This window comes from Lepisosteus platostomus, unplaced genomic scaffold (genome assembly GCF_059453375.1).
Source record: "Lepisosteus platostomus isolate fLepPlt1 unplaced genomic scaffold, fLepPlt1.hap1 Scaffold_73_H1, whole genome shotgun sequence".
Taxonomy (NCBI): Eukaryota; Metazoa; Chordata; class Actinopteri; order Semionotiformes; family Lepisosteidae; genus Lepisosteus; species Lepisosteus platostomus.
Genome location: NW_028291685.1, coordinates 290301 through 303186, shown reverse-complemented (window position 1 = coordinate 303186; position 12886 = coordinate 290301). Strand labels below are relative to the sequence as shown.

The 12886-nt window shown below is 42.0% G+C and overlaps 3 non-coding genes across 3 annotated transcripts; 1 reads left to right on the top strand and 2 right to left on the bottom strand.

Annotated features, from left to right (window-relative positions):
- Positions 1-1435: 1435 nt before the first annotated feature.
- Positions 1436-1507, bottom strand: trnag-ucc (transfer RNA glycine (anticodon UCC)). Its single transcript has one exon. It is a non-coding gene; the product is annotated as a tRNA-Gly (tRNA).
- Positions 1508-6459: 4952 nt separating this feature from the next.
- On the top strand, positions 6460-6530 carry trnag-gcc (transfer RNA glycine (anticodon GCC)). Its single transcript has one exon. It is a non-coding gene; the product is annotated as a tRNA-Gly (tRNA).
- A 4984-nt stretch (positions 6531-11514) lies between these two features.
- LOC148631861 (U4 spliceosomal RNA) lies at positions 11515-11656 on the bottom strand. Its single transcript, XR_015934567.1, has one exon. It is a non-coding gene; the product is annotated as a U4 spliceosomal RNA (small nuclear RNA).
- Positions 11657-12886: the final 1230 nt, after the last annotated feature.

The window sequence follows — 12886 nt, the reverse complement described above, 5'->3', positions numbered from 1 at the left end:
AAACTGCATAGACTCGGTCGTTTAACTCTTCTCCGTTAGCAGGGTTAAGGTTAAAGAAAAAAAAATAGCTGACTCCTTTTTTTTGCCAGCCGCTAGCGCTGATTAGCAAGGCTTGTATTTCATGTTTTGCAAGTTGCATCCATTTTAAGAAAAACAAGTCGCGTTAAAGACAGGAAATGAATACTTGCATTTAATTAAGTCTAGCCGTAGGCGGGGATCTCCTGTTTACTAGACAGGCGCTTTAACCAACTAAGCCACGGCGCCCCAGGAGTGTTGTCCTTTTGCAGCCACTTGGACACACCACTCAGACACATCTGCATTCGGTGTGTGCTCCGCCTGCTCGCTGAGCAAGTTGCCACCTTTACATACAATAGCAACATCGACACCAAGAGAAAGGATGACAAATGGCTTTTATCTGGAACTTTTCATGTCCAAGGAGCTCAATGTGCTTTCTGTGTACAACAGGGCCACTGAACTCCACACTGGCCACTGAACCACAGCAGTGGCTTGCTGGCTTGACATCTCCCAAGGAAAATGTTGAAATCACATGTGGAACAGGAAAATGACCCTCGAGTACGTGGGGAAAAAAAGAAAAAGATCATCTAGAGCGCGCCAACCCATGTCCGGACAGCCCAATTTCATCGACAAGGTGGCTGAGTGGTTAAGGTGATGGACTGCTAATCCATTGTGCTCTGCAGGCATGAGTTCAAATCCCATTCTCATCGCTCTCCATGTCTGACACGTGTGCCTGTTCGACATCGGCCCTCCTGTTGTTTGCTCCGGTGCTAGAGCCGTACATTTTCTAGCGGTGGCTGAACATGGTATAGTAGGCCAACGTCGGTATCGAGCAGTGACAGTAACAGTACTTACTGCGCCCCATAAGAAATCGTTTGTCCCTGTTCAAAAGAGATTGTGCGATGTCCTGCGGCGTTCGTAAAGCAAACCTTTGACAGTTTGAAAAGAGGAATTTATTCTGCTTCCTGTGCGTGCAGTAGTTACAAAGTTGAACGTCTTTACATGATCTGCTGCAGTTTTCAGTGGGCGGGCTTTGTCAGATGGCTTGAAAAAACGCACTGTGTTTCGGCTCGGGAAACATCATGAGCAGTGTCCTGCATGTTTTCTGTTTATAGCTGTCTTTTAACGCATACAGAATTCATTCGAAATCATTGATTTCTCCAATTAACAAGGGTCCCTTTTTGAACCTGCGAGAAGCATTCTTTCAATGTAACAGATTTACTCCGGGGAAAGCCAGCATGACATTGAGAGTAGCTCAAGCTTTCAGCACCCGTATCGGACTGCGTGTATGCAGACACCACTCAGAATCCCCTGTAAGATTCTCCCTCAATTCCGTTTTTCAGTGCTTTAGCTCTTTCAAAAGGCTTCGCTTTGCTAGTCACAACCCATTCTCATGACAGCATTTGAAAACATTCGCCACTGCGTTGGCCAGGAATCAAACCCTGGTCAACTGCTTGGAAGGCAGCTATGCTCACCACTATACCACCAACGCACACCCACAGGAAGCCTGCAGGACACCACCAGAGAATGCTTTTTTAAATTTTTTTTTTATTAAACATAGAATTTACAAATACAAATACAACAAGAGGATCAGAGTCATGTACAAGAGAAAAAAAACGCAGCAGAAAAAAGCATTTAACTACCAGAGGTAATTAAGTAATTATGTGATCAAATTGTATATTTTACACATATCATATTTTCCTTGCTTTAATATTTCTCAATTATTTATAAACTTTAGTTTCAACATGCATGCGTTTCCTGTAAAAAATAAAACTCAGCACACAGTTTTTCTTTTAACAACATTTCGAGTACCTCTGGCATTCATGAAAAAGACATACACAAAAGCAAATAACTAACTCTAAGACTGTCTAAACTATTGAGTTTTTCAAAGAACCAGAACTATAACAGTCCTTAACACTTAACTACACCATTCCAAACTAACACTAAAGAAACACTAGTATATACTGGTATAACAAATATAACCAAACATAATCATTAACTGAGCAGTCACTGGGAGCAAATCTCCTTCCCGTCCACAAAGGCCCTCGCTCCCACAAAGTAGGCTCTCCTCCCCTCTCTTCTGGCAGCTTCAACCTGGGGCCACAGCTGGTTCCTGGTGCTCCTGTCCGCGGCAGACAGGTCCTCTGCAAACCTCAGTTTGTTCCCATTCAAATACTCATTCCCCCTCGCCGCTCGCCACAGCATGTCCCTCGCCGTCCTCTTGGTGAACTGTATTATAATCGATCTGGGGCGCACTTGCCCAGACATGTTCGCTCTCCCGAGCCTGTGAACAAAGTCAATGGCCGATATTACGTCCTCCTGGTCCGGCAGGGTCCTTTTACAGATACCCTTCACTGTTGCAACAAGGTCCTTATCACGTTCCTCTTTAACTCCAAATAATTTTAAATTCCATCATTGACGGTATCTATCTACATCGTTCACTTTCAATTCAAGTTCTTTAATATGCTTTTCTTGTTTGGTATTTACTTGTTTAAGAACTTTTACTTCACTCTTTAAGTCTTCAACCTCTTTAAACACACAGTCCATGGACTTTTTAAGACTTTCGATTGCGACTGTATTAGATCAAATCATTTCCTTCAGCTCACCCATGCTCTGTGCCATCATGTTGAAGATGTTGGTCTGGAGCTCCTCCAGCGTCAGGTCGCCCCTTCCTCTCTTGGCTGCCGGGGTTTTCACAGGTGTGCTGGGCAGGGACTCCGGCTCTTCCTCTGGCAGCTGAGTCTCACTTGGGCTGCGAACGCTCGCGTACGAGCGCATCTCCAGCACTCTTTCCACGTCCCCTCCAGCTGCTTCACTTTTCCCTTTAGTTGCCATCAATTTTCTTGTAGTGCTATACATATACGATTGAGGTTTCTTAGACTTCTCCTTCGAAGACCCAGCACTCTCTTTTCTTTTCCCAGTGTTACTCATATCGAAATTCTTAAACCTAAAAAAAATCGTTTTTTTTTCTTTCAATTATAACTGAAGTTTAAACAAGTAGTGTTAAGTCCTTATTTTTCTGTAGTCAAAAAAAGCAAAAATTAACATTCAGGTCATGAAAAACTCAAAAAAAATCCTCAACCACTAAACTTTACCTCCCACCTGAGCGCCATCTTGAACGCCCCTACCACCAGAGAATGCTCACGATTTCGGAAGCTGTCTCCGGGACGTGCTGATTCCACACATCCTGAATAAATCATGATATTGTTAGTTGCTGTAGCTAGACGTTCAAATGAGTTTCATGGCCAGATGGACTGTTTCCTCCAGCGGTATAGTATTGCAGTGAGACAGCACGACAGTGACTGTTCGTGTCATTTAGTGTTGTCTGACCATTGACAAAGTACAACTATTTTTTTAGGGTGCAAATTAAGTTAGGTAAAACTTTTTGCCCAAAACTGAAGGGGCGACATTCCCCCCTCCCCCCGTGATGCCAGGCCTGTCCCCATCCTATTCCATAATGTCATTATATATAATACCATACAACAGTGACCGATCCTTACTTATTGCATGCGTTAAAATTGCACATCAGCTCATAGCAGCGATGTATTATCAATGTTAAATTTCAACCATAATATCGACAACATTAATAAACGCATACGTTGAGAAAATATCGAACCCAGCATATTTTCCGGTTATATACCACAATGCATTGCTAGTATTCGTTGGTCACCATTTTGGACACGTTTTTCAAACGTAGAAGTATATCCGAAAATATCTCAGCAATCCTCTTTTGACGAGTAAGTATGAACAATAATAATACTATCTGAATACATACAGATCTTTCTTAATATTATTTTGATTAAAATAGTATGTGAATAAGCAAAAAAATGGCACATAAAATAGTGTGAATGGGGAAGATGACACAAAATCGTTTTGCCGTTTCTCTTATTCTTATTCTATGTTGTACTTTCAAACTTTGGGTACTCTTTAATTAGGACAGACTTTATTGCTCAACTGCTATGATGCAAGCCAAATTTTATACATTTATTTCAGCTTTGAGCTTAGTAAACCGTTCATTTTTTAGATTATACTAAAGAAGATATTAATCATCATTTATTTGGGAAGTAATATTATATAATTTTCTCCTAGCTGCGGTGCTGAAGTCCCACCCTACATCAACAGAAAAAGAAATAAAGGAGCACGCAATGTGTTACTTGAAGAATGCATATGCAAGGCAGGGGGCCAGGAGATCTGGACTCTGAAAATAATAGGTTTTTGGTTCTAACTGTTAGGACAATTAGGCAGGGTTTGCAAATAGTGGACAAAAATTGTCTTAACTTCCATTGTAATATTTTATATTTTATGTAATATTTTTTTCTTGGAAATATAGAAGTTGTACATTTTAAAATGTATATTTGAATCAAAATGTGGTTTTGAGTTAGTGTGTTAATGTAATTAGTTTTGTGTTTGTCATTACTATACTGTATATTGCCATGTTACCAGAATTTGTAGCTGAAGTTTAAGACTAGTTGTGTTTTTATGATTATTGCCCATATGTTGATTGTTGATTGATTGTATACAATGTATAATTTGAAATACATATGTTTCAGGTGTGAATGTGTATTTTCAGAATACATTTCTAAACCTAATCATTGGCTTGTTTTACTTGTTTCTACACCTATAAAATCTATCTTTGATGTATAATAGACCTCTACCCATATACGTATAATAGACCTCTAATGTTATCCGTATAATAGACCTCTAACCATATACGTATAATAGACCTCTTAAGTTATCCGGAACTCCAACCATATATGTATAATAGTCCTCTAAATTTATCCGTATAATAGAACTCCAACCATTTATGTATAATGAACGTCTAAATATAGACGTATAATTGACGTTTAACTTTAGACGTATATTAGAATTTCATTCTAGACGAATTGTAGACCACATTTAGACGTCTAAGATATGCGTTTAATGGACGTATATTATACGTCTTTTGCCCAATGGGTTACGTCTCAACAGAAACGCTCTTTAGCTCTTTCAGCGTTATGCAGAGAACATCGTCTGTCGAGATCACTTTTGAGTCAGCGCGAAACGCCGTGTGCTGTCAGTTTGATTTCATATTGCTCGTAGCGGCGCCCGGCTTTTGTCTGTCAAACGTTAGGTTGCGCTTCTTCATGCTGCATCGTCGGCATGAGTGGAGCTTTATAAACGTCTGTACTTACTGCGCCCCATAAGAAATCGTTTGTCCCCGTTCAAAAGAGATTGTGCGATGTCCTGCAGCAAACCTTTGACAGTTTGAAAAGAGGAATTTATTCTGCTTCCTGTGCGTGCAGTAGTTACAAAGTTGAACGCCTTTACACGATCTGCTGCAGTTTTCAGTGGGCGGGCTTTGTCAAATGGCTTGGAAAAACGCACTGTGTTTCGGCTCGGGAAACATCATGAGCAGTGTCCTGCATGTTTTCTGTGTATAGCTGTCTTTTAACGCATACAGAATTCATTCGAAATCATTGATTTCTCCAATTAACAAGGGTCCCTTAAAGGATGAGTCAAAGTAACGTCTAATCGGATTAGTTTCCTTAGAGCTGGTTCAGAGTTTGCTCAAGAGTTTACCTTTCACAGATGCGCAAAGAAGAATGTTGGGGGTGCACGCTTCAAGGCGCCTTACAGCTGTAGGGAGTGATTCGAGACGATTTGTGGCGTGTGCTCGTTCCCATATACCGTACGACCCGGGGTGCAGTGCTAGGATGACGTACAATACCAATTTGGCACGTAACAGCGTTATATGCAAGTGCGGGACGTGAGGGTTTTCGTTTGTTCGTTTTGTTTTGCTCTGCTTTGCTTTGTTTTGCTTTCCATCGCGTTGGTAAGAGCGTAAATAAAAAGGCGATTCCTGTGTCTACCACTAATGTAAGAGCTATTTCAAGTGCGACGTGGTGCGGCTTTTCAAATGCTTGTGGGCATTTCTCTGTTGTTGATTCTTTTTTTGTGTGTAACAAAGTGGCATTTTCATGTCCGGACGGGGAGACTTTATCATTCCGACATGAAGCTACCCTTAAGTCCTCTGAGGCGTGTCTGTCTGCAAGGCTTGTATTTTGGAAATGTTTTTTTTGAAACGGAGAACGACTTTGAAATAGGCTTCCGCCGGCGCCTCGCGATCCAGGTAAGATTGTAGCAAGAACGCAGCGGCGGTGGGGCTTGCTGTAGTCGTGGCTGAGTGGTTAAGGCGATGGACTAGAAATCCATTGGGGTCTCCCCGCACAGGTTCCAATCCTACCGACTACGTTGTCCGCCTTCAGTCGGTGTGTTTCGGCACAAGCAAAGAAGCGCGCCTCTTTGCTGTTCCTGGTGGTTTTAAAACGCCCAATCGCTTGTACCCGCTGCCTTGGAAATAAGTTCTTCAGCGTCCGCAAATGGCATTTTGCAGCTGGAAGCAGATGTCGACGCGTTTTGCACAGAGCACCAAAAAAGCGTCTTTTTTGAAGGCCCGGGCACTGAGCATTGGTGGTTCAGTGGTAGAATTCTCGCCTGCCACGCGGGAGGCTCGGGTTCGATTCCCGGCCAATGCAGTGGCTTTTGCAGCGAGCGGCTCCATCACTTGCATCCCCCTCACAACTGAAAACCCACTGAAGCTAAGCAGGTGTGAGCCAGGTCAGTACCTGGATGAGGATGAGCTACAGGGAAAAACAAAGCTTCCAGCTGGAAGTGGTGTTAATGGTGCCGGCGGGGGGGCGCTCACCCTGAGGTCTGTGCGGGTCCCAATGCCCCAGTATAGTGACGGAGATGCTGTGTTGTAAAAGGGCGCTGTCTTTTGGATGAGATGTAAAACCGAGGTCACAGCGCTCTGTGGTCATTCAAAATGACCACCAAAACCTTTGACAAAAGCTCTTGGTAATTGATGGTCTTCAATAATGCTTCTCCTTTAGGTACATTTTAAATCAGCTGAAAAATGCTGTGAAATGGGGGGGCACTTCAGGCAGTGTAGGATTTGGGTTACAAGAACCATGAAACTGCACGAGAAAGCCCGTACACTGAATTACACGGCTTTCTATTCAAAGGAGGACAAAAGAAATTCCCTGAGTTTGATTTTTTGCAGCACAGAGAGGAGCACTGTCGTGAGGCCGGTTAGCTCAGTTGGTTAGAGCGTGGTGCTAATAACGCCAAGGTCGCGGGTTTGAGCTCTGTACGGGCCAGGTCTAGGTCCAGGTCCCTGTTTGTGAAACAGGCAAATGACTGTTTCAGGGGCCCATTCCTCATTATCAAGACACATGTATGCAGTATGTACACCGTGCATTGAGCAATAGGGACTGAATACACCACAGGTAAGGTTAGAAGTCATTCTGAGGTGCCACATGTGAGGGATACAGCTAGGCATCCGAAATGTAGGGTTTGAGACCCTTCAGGAGTACTGCATCCTTTGAGACAGACCCGTGCATGTTAAACAAATGATCATTTCTTTCGGCATTAGGGACTAAATATACTAAACATATGATGCTAAAATGTTATTTTCACATATATTAATGTAATAAATGATTGCACCTGTGACCTCATCCAGAACGTATCATTTCTTGAAAGGGATTGCTGTCCGAATGCACATCTGAATCCCAAACAGAATCTCTAGTAAAATACGATCATTTGTGAAACAGGCAAATGACTGTCTCAGGGGCCCATTCCTCATTGTCAGACACATGTATGGAATGCTTTCACCGTGCATTGAGCAATAGGGATTAAAAACACCGCAGGTAAGGTTAGATGTCATGTTCTATGATCATTTCTTTCAGCATTAGGGACTAAATATACTAAACGTATGATGCTAAAATGTTATTTTCACATATATTAATGTAATAAATGATTGCTTATGCTTTATAAACAAATCTAATTAAAATAAAAGCTTAAGTTTTGTATTTATCTTGTACCATAGAACATGATTTGCTTTGTATTTCAAGCCCACAAAGTGTCCAAATGTTCTATGATCATTTCTTTCAGCATTAGGGACTAAATATACCAAACGTATGATGCTAAAATCCTGAAAAAAGGATGTGCTCCATCTCGTCAGTAGATTGGATTCCAAAACTGATTTGGGTCAATATACATTACCTTTGAAATTAAAGTACAGTCTACTGTAGGGAACCATCAACTTAGAAAGCATTGGCCTTCCCTGGGGGTCAGGTAGGTGCAAAAGATAAACCTTTATCCTATCTTTATCTTAAGATAAGTGGCCAAGCAGTATTTTTCCAAGTTTCACCAAGCACATCATGTTGCCATAGTAGACAAAGTTCTATAAAATGTTAAATAACTTTTAAAAAAAGTATCTTGGTCTTACAGTACTGTACAAGGTGAATTAAACTGTCCCTGGTAATAAAAAGTAATTAGAAGCATCTCAGAAACTTTATCTCTAGAAACATTAGCTGTTTTATATCATGTAATTTAGTGTGATGTTGTCAGAATTCAAGGACATTATCACACACAGAAATTGGTTCAGTTAAATCTAAAAAACACAGCTAAACATGGGTTTAAATGTAACAGAAGTCTTACCTCTTGTCAAAAGATTTAATTCAAGAAGCGATGTAATAAATGATTGCTTATGCTTTATAAAGAAGCTTAAGTTTTGTATTTATCTTGTACCATAGAACATGATTTTCTTTGTATTTGAAGCCCACAAAGTGTCCAAATGATGCACTACATGATATAAGGAAGATTATCACATGCATATCGGTATTATCTTTCTTATGAAAATGCATTCCTTTCATTACCTTTTACTTTTTAAAATGAACTCAAATTGTGTATAATGTAATAATTTAAGTAGAATAGATTCAGGTAGGAAATATAGAGTCATGATGTTTATGGCTGACATCATTTCACATGGGTGAATTTTAAGCTAAGAAATAAAAACATTTACAATGAAGATACCATTGCTTAATTTTAAATGCCTTTAAAAAATAAATACCTCCTGAGAATAATTTGCCACTCCCAGATCCTTGGTAAGGTACTGTTTGAATCCAATCAGGAGAGGAGCATCCAGGGAGTGCTTTCTATAGAGTCCAGCTTGGGCCACTCTCTTCCGGCCTGCTGATACTTTTTAACTACTCAGGGCCTGTAAGGATATAAAACACCGGTTTAAACATTTTATACCTATAAGACAAATTAGAATTTTAGTAAAAAATAGATACATCTGAAAAATAAAAAAGTCTTACTGCTGATAGAGTTCTTCAGAGCTCACATCTTCCCCTTCCTTATCCGCTTCTGTTTCAGTTTCTAGAGCAGCCTCTGGCATCTCTTCCTCCTGGACAGCGGCCTCTTGCTCAGGGCCGCTGGAATGCAGGTAGATTCTTTTCAACATGCTTTTACATAATATGTTGTAACAATGATTTCAAAAAGAAACTACAGAAGCCTTACAGATTAAAAATATCTCACCTTGCCAATGTGTCTTCAGGCTTCCCATGTACAAAAAGGCCCAAGGACTCTAGCAGTCTTACAACCACTATCCTGTTTGCCTCACCAGACACGATCTCTATTCTGTGGTAATCCACGATGACCCCGTTCTTCAGGTGATTCATCATGTCCTCCCTCGCCTGTTGAGAGGCCATCCTGATCTTTTCTGCCGTGGCGTGCTTCATACACGCCCTCTTCAAGTGAGCAGGAAGCTGATCAAGAGTATTCAGGTACATCTTGCACACCAGGGGAATCCGCGCGGGTTTCCTTTGAAAATAAATAATACCATCTGTGTATAGAAACAAGCTAAGACTGATTTCTTAAATTATCCTTAATTTTCTCTCTCATAGTTTGAGCATAATGATTTTATTGCATTTATATAAGAATTGCTCATTGCTCCTAAATAAATAATGGTTTCATAAAAAAGTGAACACTTACTTGGTCTCAGTCACAGACTTTCCAATAGAAGCCATTGTGGAGTTCAGCAACTGCAGGTCCTAGAAGTGGGGAAGGAATTTTAAAAGAGAAATTGAATTACAATACAGAAGGAATGGCTGAGGGTTCACTGAAATATATAAATATACAAATTCCAAAGACTGAGTCCATATAGAAACAACTACCTTTCATTTTCAGTATAAGAAAAAAAAACATTATCTTCCAAAGCATCATAAAATTGTCCCTTCTTCCAGACTCTACTTCTCTCTTGTAGTAGTATAGCAGACCTTTCCAGGTGAGCAGATCACAGAGTCCGAAATGAGCTTCCTCCATCAAGCAAAGTACCTGAACATGACTCTGTCTTCATAAAAGCGCCCCTGTAATAAAGAAATTAAATCCGAAATCAAGAGGGCAGTTGCCTACTGAAATACAAGAAGTCATCAATTTTAACCTAGCAACACATTAAAGGCTGCATCTATACAAGTACGATTCTAGAAATGCTCACCAGATTACGTTTTAAGAAGGAACTGCGCCTCAGGTTCCGCCGAGATCTTAACTCGGATGGCAGGATTCAGAGTCCGGAGTGCGGACTGATGGCGCACGGAGGGTCCATATACTGTGGATCCCTCAGTGATCTTCCGCGTATTCAAACCGCCAGCGTGTGACTCCCCTGTCCCCGTGACCTCATTGCTCTGCTCTCTCCTCTGTGCAGCTGAGCCCGACTCACGGTAAAATGGAAAAAAATATTCCCTCGACGCGAGACATATTCTGGAGCGAGCCAGTGTTGCGCATAGCTGCCTTCAAAGCAGTTAACCCAGGTTCGATTCCCGGCCAACGCAGTTGCGAATGTTTTCAAATGCTGTCATGAGCCTTGGATTGTGACTAGCAAAGCGAAGCCTTTTGAAAGAGCTAAAGCACTGCAAAACGGAATTGAAGGAGAATCTTACAGGGGATTCTGAGCAGTGTCTGCATACATGCAGTCAGATAAAGGTGCTGAAAGCTTGAGCTACTCTCAATGTCATGCTGCCCTTCCCCAGAGTAAATCTGTTACATTGAAAGAATGCTTCTGGCAGGTTCAAAAAGGGACCCTTGTTAATTGGAGAAATCAATGATTTCGAATGAATTCTGTATGCGTTAAAAGACAGCTATACACAGAAAACATGCAGGACACTGCTCATGATGTTTCCCGAGCCGAAACACAGTGCGTTTTTCCAAGCCATTTGACAAAGCCCACCCACTGAAAACTGCAGCAGATCGTGTAAAGACGTTCAACTTTGTAACTACTGCACGCACAGGAAGCAGAATAAATTCCTCTTTTCAAACTGTCAAAGGTTTGCTTTGCGAACGCTGCAGGACATCGCACAATCTCTTTTGAATGGGGACAAACGATTTCTTATGGGGCGCAGTAAGTACAGACGTTTAAAATGCTCCACTCATGCCGACGATGCAGCATGAAGAAGCGCAACCTAACGTTTGACAGACAAAAGCCAGGCGCCGCTATGAGCAATATGAAATCATACTGACAGCACACGGCGTTTCGCGCTGACACAAAAGTAATCTCGACAGACGCTGTTCTCTGCATAAAGCTGAAAGAGCTAAAGAGCGTTTCTGTTGACACGTAACAAGCTCGTTTCTTTCTACCATGATATCACCGTGACCAAATCTGTCTTTAAACACCTTGCTCAGTCTCTGACGAGACTGTCAAAAATTGCTTTCGCCGATTGTATTGCAAACCGGCGGAAGCGGGGTATTGGGAAAAGTTTTCAACTAACAATAATCGCGCCTCGGCTAAACCTCACAGGCTACGATACTGCCACTGCGCAAAGCTGACGGTTGCCAGGCAACCGCGGGGATCCTATGGAAATCGTTATCGATCGTCTCATGGCATGTCGTTGCTATAACGCTTCATATTTGTCGTCTTCTTCTTCTTCTAGCTTGAGGTTTTGAAGAATTTCATGACAAACAAGGGCTCCGTTGGGAACAAAGGGCGTTGTGAGAAAACCGTTGCTTATTTTCAGCAGCAGAAATACAACCCTTTAAATACAAGATGACAGAACAATGACGAAGGGCATGCCGGGAGGAACTCATGCACTACAGAGGAAAGGGGGCGGGCACGTACAGTTCACATTCAAGCCACAAGTACTCTTCTTGGATGTTGCACAAACAAATCCTAACGTCTTGAAAGCATTGCAGCATGTTTGTGTCCCACTTCCCGTGGCTGCGGGACGACTGACACGAACGGACAAACACAATCTGTGGCGTTTAGCGTGACATAGTCTTGCAGGCATCGTGCTGTCTCACTGCAATATTATACCGCTGGAGGAAACAGTCCATCTGGCCATGAAAGTCATTTGAACGTCTAGCTACAGCAACTAACAATATCATGATTTATTCAGGATATGTGGAATCAGCACGTCCCGGAGACAGCTTCCGAAATCGTGAGCATTCTCTGGTGGTAGGGGCGTTCAAGATGGCGCTCAGGTGGGAGGTAAAGTTTAGTGGTTGGGGAGTTTTTTTGAGTTTTTCATGACCTGAATGTTAATTTTTGCTTTTTTTGACTACAGAAAAATAAGGACTTAACACTAGTTGTTTAAACTTCAGTTATAATTGAAAGAAAAAAAAACGATTTTTTTTAGGTTTAAAAAGTCCGATATGAGTAACACTGGGAAAAGAAAAGAGAGTGCTGGGTCTTCGAAGGAGAACTCTAAGATACCTCAATCGTATATGTATAGCACTACAAAAAAATCGATGGCAACTAAAGGGAAAAGTGAAGCAGCTGCAGGGGCAGCAACAGGGCGGAGGCGCCGCGCGCCCGGCCGACGTGTTGGACCGGTGCGCTTTACGTGCTGAAATAAACACGCGACAGCCCCGAAATGTTTCCAGAGTGCTGTGCACTGAAGACTTGCCTGGTGCTCCTCCGTGCAGATTGTTTGTCCTCCTCCAGTGCGGGACGAGCCAACACAAGGGAGCGCATTCGCCAACATCCAGGCACGCAATGCGATTTGGAAAGCAGCTCCTTTCCAAAGAGTTGCACACGAACGATCCTTCAGTCCCGCTC